Below are 7,304 nucleotides of genomic sequence, written 5' to 3'. Positions count from 1 at the left end.
AGTTGATGTAAGAAAAATTAAAAATTGAATATTGTTTTTACTTAACCTTTGTTTTATTTTGTTTTTAAGGACATTGTTATTAAAGCTTCCTTTTTTAAAGAAGCCAATTTTGAGATACAAATTGAGAAACAAAAATGTTTTGAGATTTCATTTCCTATTTACATCACAAGAGTTTACATACTATCATTTTACCTTGAAAGACATATTAGAGTATGTAGCGTCCGTGGTATGTCTGCTTCTATTTCAAATATTATATAAATATATATAATTCTCATATGTATAATTATTAATGGTTGTTTTACTTCGCTAATAAAAAAAGAAGATATGGTTAACTTTGATTGCCAATGAGACAACTGTCCACAAGAGACCAAAAATGACACAGACATTAACAACTATAGGTCAACGCACGGATTCAACAATGAGCAAAGCCCATATCGCATAGTCAGCTATAAAAGGCCCCGATATGACAATTTATACTGCACTCGTTCTATTTGAGCAGTCAAATTGCGTTGACCGTATATTTCTATGTCATATACAGTCACTGTCATGATATCACTTTCCTCATGAATATTTAAATAGAAATTGCCGAGATTATGATTAATTATTCATACGACCTTATTCAACCTGTTCTTGTTTTCAATGTATACAACGACTCAAACTTATTTCTTTTGCAATTTTTATTAAAAAAAACATATTTCACTTGTTAATATGTTTGGTCTGCATACTATAAATCAAAGTATTTATGCTTATTGTTGATATTTTAGTTCATTCTCAAACAAATTCGTTCACCATCGATTGTGAGTTTCAACAGGTAAATGTACATTTCATCGTGTTGTATAATTCTCCGCCTGCATGATATGAGGCCTTTTTATACAAGGGTGGAAGTTTCCCAATATTTAAATCAATGATGACATTAACAAATTAAACAACAATATAAAATGTTTTTTTTTTAGATTGCAGTATAAAGACAATAATAGTGCATTGACTTGACATATCAACGATATAAGGATTCGGCCCGAAACGGGGAAAAAGCTCGGCAGAGCCTCGCATTTCCCCGTTTCTAAGTCTCATCCTTATATCGTTGATATGTCAAGTCAATGCACTATTATTGTCTATGTAAAACAACTCAAATGGGAAAACTAACGGCCTTATTTATATATAAAAAAAATATAAAAAACAAATATGTAACACATACACAAACGACAACCACTGAATTACAGGCTCCTGACTTGGGACAGGCACTTCGATTAGTTATATACAGAATTTAACAAATACCTTCGTACTCTTATTTTCAGCACCAAATAAAATTTATGATGGAATAAATATATTTAAAAATTTTAAAAGACAAGGAAAACGAAGAAGAAAAAATATATACAACAACAAAAAAAGCGAAAGAGGAGATGTTAGTATGGTGGCTTCATAAAAAACTGAGTAAATTTGTTTTTGTTGAACATGAGTTTAGTGTCCCTTGCATAAAACATAATAAATCATCATATAGAGACCAAGGCAGCAAATATAGTCAATAAAATCTTTTTGTATTTGCCTATGTTCTATCAATTAAAAAACCTTGATGTGAGGCATGGTTCCGGACATCAGAATTAAATGAATGAAAAATTGGCCACTGGACGTTAAGCAATTAAATACAAATCCTCACCTTTCCGTGAAGAGTTCACAATTATTTGTCATTTTAAAATTAAAAAGGTAAAAAAAATCCTCAAATGAGAGTTGAAAATACGCTATTACATTAGAAGTAAAAAATATTAAAAACATGCAGACAATTTGAAATACCATCTACATGTTTAATCCGGCACGTTTAATCAGTATACAAGCGGATTATAAACGGCTCACGGTTGAGAGAACATTTGAACTTCTACCGATTACACACTAACAGTGACAATCAACTGATTGAGGCGCGTGCCGAGAAAACATTGAATAACTTTCTTATTAAAAAAGATATAATTAAACAATTTAAAATCATGTATTTTTACCAAGTCTATTTCTATATTTCATGTCCTTTGTAGCAGTTGTATCATTCCATCAGGCCCTTAGTGCACATTTTTGTTCTTGTTGCACTAAAGAGGTCCTTTGCGATAAATCTACGGAAATTTAAGCCCCCACTTAGGTAAATAAATGGGCCTCAATAAATGATCATTTATAGAGAAGGGGTTATTTTTCTCGATGCAAACCTTATTTTCCTTCCTGAAAAAAAAACCAGCTAAACAATTTTCTATATTTTTCATTTAATCATAAACCGATGCATATTCAAAAAAATTAAATTTAAAAACATATTTTTATGGTAAATATATCTAAATGTCAGGGTAATTTTCTTATCCAAATAATTTTTTTTCTTCATTTTTTTAAAGTTAAAGTGTTATCAGTTATATATTTTGACACGTGTCTTATAGTTTAGTGATTTTCGGAAAAATTAACGAAAACTGGCACAGGCATTGTTCAATTATCATTGGTGATCTTTTATTGATTAAATTTGAATATGTGCATGCAATATCAACTTTCATCTAGATAAGAAATTTGTTTACATTGTACAACACCTCTTTTAGTCCTTGTAGTAGCATAATATAACTCATTAGTGCACTTCGGAGTCCTTAGCCGTGTTTAGACGCACCATTTTCTGCTCTTTGGTTGGATTGTTGTCTTTTTGACACATTCTCCAATTCAATCCTCCATTTTATTCAAATAGTAGTGATTCTCTTTATAATTCTGTTTGATGATTTTGCAAACAAAAACAATTCGCAGAATTAATCTAAAAAAGCAGACATTAAACTCTATCTTCTAAAAACTTTTAGCATTTAAACCTTATTGCATGACATTGAATTAATATTTTATTATCAGTCTTGTCACATATTATATGACCATGGAAGTATTATATTGACAATATAATACTTCCATGGTTCAAAATACATTTATCAAGTTAGTGCGTTGATACAGGTTATATTCTACTGAAATTACTATATCCGTTATTATTACGTAATATATATATTATATAAGTCCTGTGTCCAGGTGGAAATAACGGGCCCATCCCACTGATTTCTTTAAGAAAATAAAAGGTTCCGACTCAGTTTGTCTAGTACGTGATAACTCCTTTGTGGGGTATCTGTGATGCCGCCTTCGCCTGTTCTCTTAACTGAAGCTGGTCTTATCACGCGATTAATATACATGTTTGTAGATGGTTGAACATGCCTTTAAGTGTTTGCATTTTTCATATATTGGATATACTTACAAAATGAGCGAAAGAAGGCCTCTATTTTGTTTCAATCGTATATAGTACTTGTATTTTTACGAAACAATACTAATAATTTTATTTTACTTACTAATAGAAAAGCACGTTTCGATTTCGGCTATATTGGTAATAATGCTAAGAATAAAAATATTTATGACGTTTTTTTTTCTTTTCAGATGATGATGAATTTAATCATCTATCTCATTTTGTTAAACGGTAAGTTATTTCTTAATTTATTTATAATGAAGATATCTCAAATTAAGATAATCTATATTAATATCAGCAAATCAACAACAAAAAACAGACATTTCATAGTCAAGACACAATTTTCTGTAATGAAGACCCATTGGTGGCCTTCGGCTGTTTCTGCTGTTTAGTCGGGTTATTGTCTCTTGAAACATTCCTCATTTCAATTCACAATTTGACAGTCCGTTTATTGATTAGTTCATGGTCGTTATTTAGTGTATGGAGATAAATTATCGTAGTATAAGAATAACTGATGGCAGTCAAATATAGCTAAAGGATTGTGAAAGATCTGGTATTGGATCGTGGCCACAACGTAGCTTAACACAATTCAAACTTGTTTTAAAATGTTTTGATATCAAATACAAACAACTTGAAGCATCAACATAGACAATAATAGTGCATTGACTTGACATATCAACGATACAAGGATGAGGCTTAGAAACGGGGAAATGCGAGGCTGTGCCGAGCATTTTCCCCGTTTCGGGCCGAATCCTTATATCGTTGATATGTCAAGTCAATACAATATTATTGTCTTTATACTGCAATCTAAAAAAACATTTTCAATTGTTGTTTATTGTGTTAATGTTATTTATTTGATTTAAATATTGGGAAAAATCCCCCTTTAAAAAGGCCTCATATCACACAGACGGAGAAATATAAAACACGATGAAATGTACATCATTACCGCAATCAATGATGAACGAATTCGTTGCAGACTAAAATATCATCAATAAACATAAAACTTAATGATTTATAGGTTGCAAACAAAAAAATATTAATAAGTGAAATATGTTTTCCCAAAAATTGCAAAAGAAACAAGTTTGAGTCGTTAAACGCATCGTTGTTTACATTGGAAACAAGAACAGGTTGAAGATGTCGTATGAATAATTAAATATAATTTCGACAATTTCTATTTAAATATTCATGAGGAAAAGTGATATCAGGTCAGTGACCGTATATGGCACAGAAATATACAATCAACGCATTTTGACTGCTCAAATAGAACGAGTGCAGTATAAATACTTATCAGTGGTGCTCAAATGCAAGTTGTCAAATGTCAAATCAAATCACGACGAATTTGTACTTACATGAGAAACACTACGAACATTAGATTATTAGCACGAAAGAACACCTAACCTTTGCTATGGCATTCTTGGGTTTATTTTTCAATTTTGATATTGATTATCCCTTTTTTATTCAGAAGTCTCATTGTTGAAAGGCCTTACGGTGACATATGATTGTTAATGTATGTGTCATTTGGTCTCTTGTAAAAGGTTGGTCTTATTGGCAATCATATAACATCTTCTTTCTTATATTTTTTTTTAAATGCTCTAAACTTCCTTTTAATGATAAACAAAATTGATTGATTGTTGGTGTTTGATTCAACTTTCAACAACATAAGCTTTATTACAGACGCTTAGTTTGTTAATGGAGGAAGCCAGGGTGCCTGGAGAGAATCATCGACCTTCGGTAGTAAAACTCAAGATCTGTCACTGAAATAAACTATTACCTGATTTACCTGATTGACATATTACACACGTTCTCAATATTCATGCTTCTTTATTGATTATTTACTATAATGCGACAATCGGTAAACTACGGCTTCAAAACACGACAATCAATGAACTGCCATATTTTTACTTCATAACAGACAGAGAGAGAAAACAATTACGATTATGCGATATTTTCACGTAAAAAAATGATAAAATCGTGTATATAAGACTAAGTTTATGATATATACATGCATTGGTTCAAGAATTATATTGTAAATAAACAGTATTTTTCACCACTCCCTCGTTTCATTTGACTTTAAGATTGAAGTCGAACACACCTGCCACATTGGGGCTTAACTGACAACCTCAGCGTTGGTGTGATTACAGCAGATGAACAACTTAGTTCCTTTGGTATCAGAGAGAGACCCTGAATAATTGTTAGATAACATGTTTGATGTTGTGGATGAAATTAATTGTTGCGGGAGTTTTTTGCATTGCTTTTAGAATATAAAGCAAATTCGATATTTTTCACAATGTGACTTGAGGTAACTATTACTTGAAATATGATGAGAATATATTTATGGTTTTAGGATATCAGGTTATTGCGGGAGATATTACACTATACACGACACCTGTGACGTGGGAAACTGCTTTGACCGTCTGCAATAGTCAAGGACAAAATCTTGTACAGATTTATAGAGAAGCCAAGAATCACCTTCTCAAAGAACATCTATCGTCCCACTTGTAACTATTGTCATTATTATATAATTTTTATATGATTTGCATATTAGGGAATACGCATATGAATGGTCGAGAACGGATCACCAATACCTCCCACTTTTAAAATACTATTGCTTGAATCAACCCATTGCTATTTAATACGAGTCCAGGTCTGATAATTAGGCCCGTATTGAAAATGAGATTATCAAAAATATGTAATATACAAATAATTATATCGATGAAATAAAATACATTTTGAGAATAAGATTTAAAAAAAAGGTGTGCCTGTTTTCTTCCGATCCATTTACGTTTGCATAGTATCTAACATTACTTTATTCTATTACAAAGATTGCATTATAATATAGCAATCTATTTTGATTCAATTCCATATACAATTTACAACTTATTACTTACATGACTTAGTTAAACTTGAATAGTATATTTTGTGTATTACAACAGTTGCTGTATTTATAACAGTTACTGTATTACACCACTATCTAATTGTGAACATTCTTGCATATATCTATTTCGTCCAAAACATGCATGAAATATTTTTCTTTGGACATTAAGCAACCAACAATCAATCAATGATTCTTGCGTGTACATCTTATCTACAATGTATAATGGAAAAATCTATGCAATTGAATCATGAAATGGATGAATAATCTACATTTAAATATTTTACTTTTTGATATAGGTGTTTTTGCGATTCTTCAGTTTAAGTTTCCAATATTCAGAACAAATCGCAACACTTGGACCTTGTCGTCATATCATTAATAATTTACGCATGATAACAAATCAATCACACTCAGAATTAGATATCAACCAATCAAAACGATGGATTCGGTGTAGCGATAACAAAGTTTGAACGCCGAGTATTGAGTAAAAGTGACCGAGGCTCCGGAGGGGAAGACTCGTTTAGGGAGCAGTACCACTTTACTTCAAAGGGATAGGGTAATGGTTTTTCCTGGGTCCGATTTTTTTTAACGTTATCAATCAAATTATGTTTTTCAATATTAAGCATTATACGATATGGGAAAATCTGGATTCAGAATATTTTCTTGGGTTGCCTGACCAACATATTTTTATTCATTATTATTTTAATATTTTTAGAAAGAAACCAATAACCCCCTTCCCTTTTTGAAGTTAAAGGATCGTTCCCTTGTCTAGCTTCGTCTTGGTCTTTTGTTTCAGGGGAATGCACATCTGGATAGGACTGTATGCTCCAAATCCAAGTGATAATACTAATCGCATATGGTCAGATGACGGATCGTCGCCAATTTATGAGAATTGGTCCTCATCAAAAACGGAAGGTGCTGGGTATCTATGTACTTATACCGTTGTACAGAATACGGGACTGGAATGGAATTTGGCAGATTGTGATACTGAGAAGAAGTCGTTTATGTGCGAAGAAGACAAACGTATGATTTTATTTAAGAATTAAATGCTTCTTTTTGTAAATTTTTTGGGGTGTTAAAGCGTTGACCGAAGTACATTTTTATGAAGCGTGGAAGCACTTCATTCATAAAATGTGCGCACTATCAACGCTTTCACCACCCTTTAAAATACTTCAATTTACATGTGCACTTTATTGTGGAAGCTCGTGT

At 31.6% G+C, this 7,304-nt stretch overlaps 1 long non-coding RNA gene across 1 annotated transcript; it reads left to right on the top strand.

Annotated features, from left to right (window-relative positions):
- Positions 1-3,412: 3,412 nt before the first annotated feature.
- On the top strand, positions 3,413-7,112 carry LOC143058848 (uncharacterized). The gene is made up of 3 exons (XR_012973255.1): positions 3,413-3,454; positions 5,568-5,721; positions 6,892-7,112. It is a non-coding gene; the product is annotated as an uncharacterized LOC143058848 (long non-coding RNA).
- The last annotated feature ends 192 nt before the right edge of the window (positions 7,113-7,304 follow it).

Source organism: Mytilus galloprovincialis, chromosome 14 (genome assembly GCF_965363235.1).
Source record: "Mytilus galloprovincialis chromosome 14, xbMytGall1.hap1.1, whole genome shotgun sequence".
NCBI lineage: Eukaryota > Metazoa > Mollusca > Bivalvia > Mytilida > Mytilidae > Mytilus > Mytilus galloprovincialis.
The sequence above is the reverse complement of the archived record's forward strand: the minus strand, read 5'-3'. Positions and strand labels throughout refer to the sequence as shown.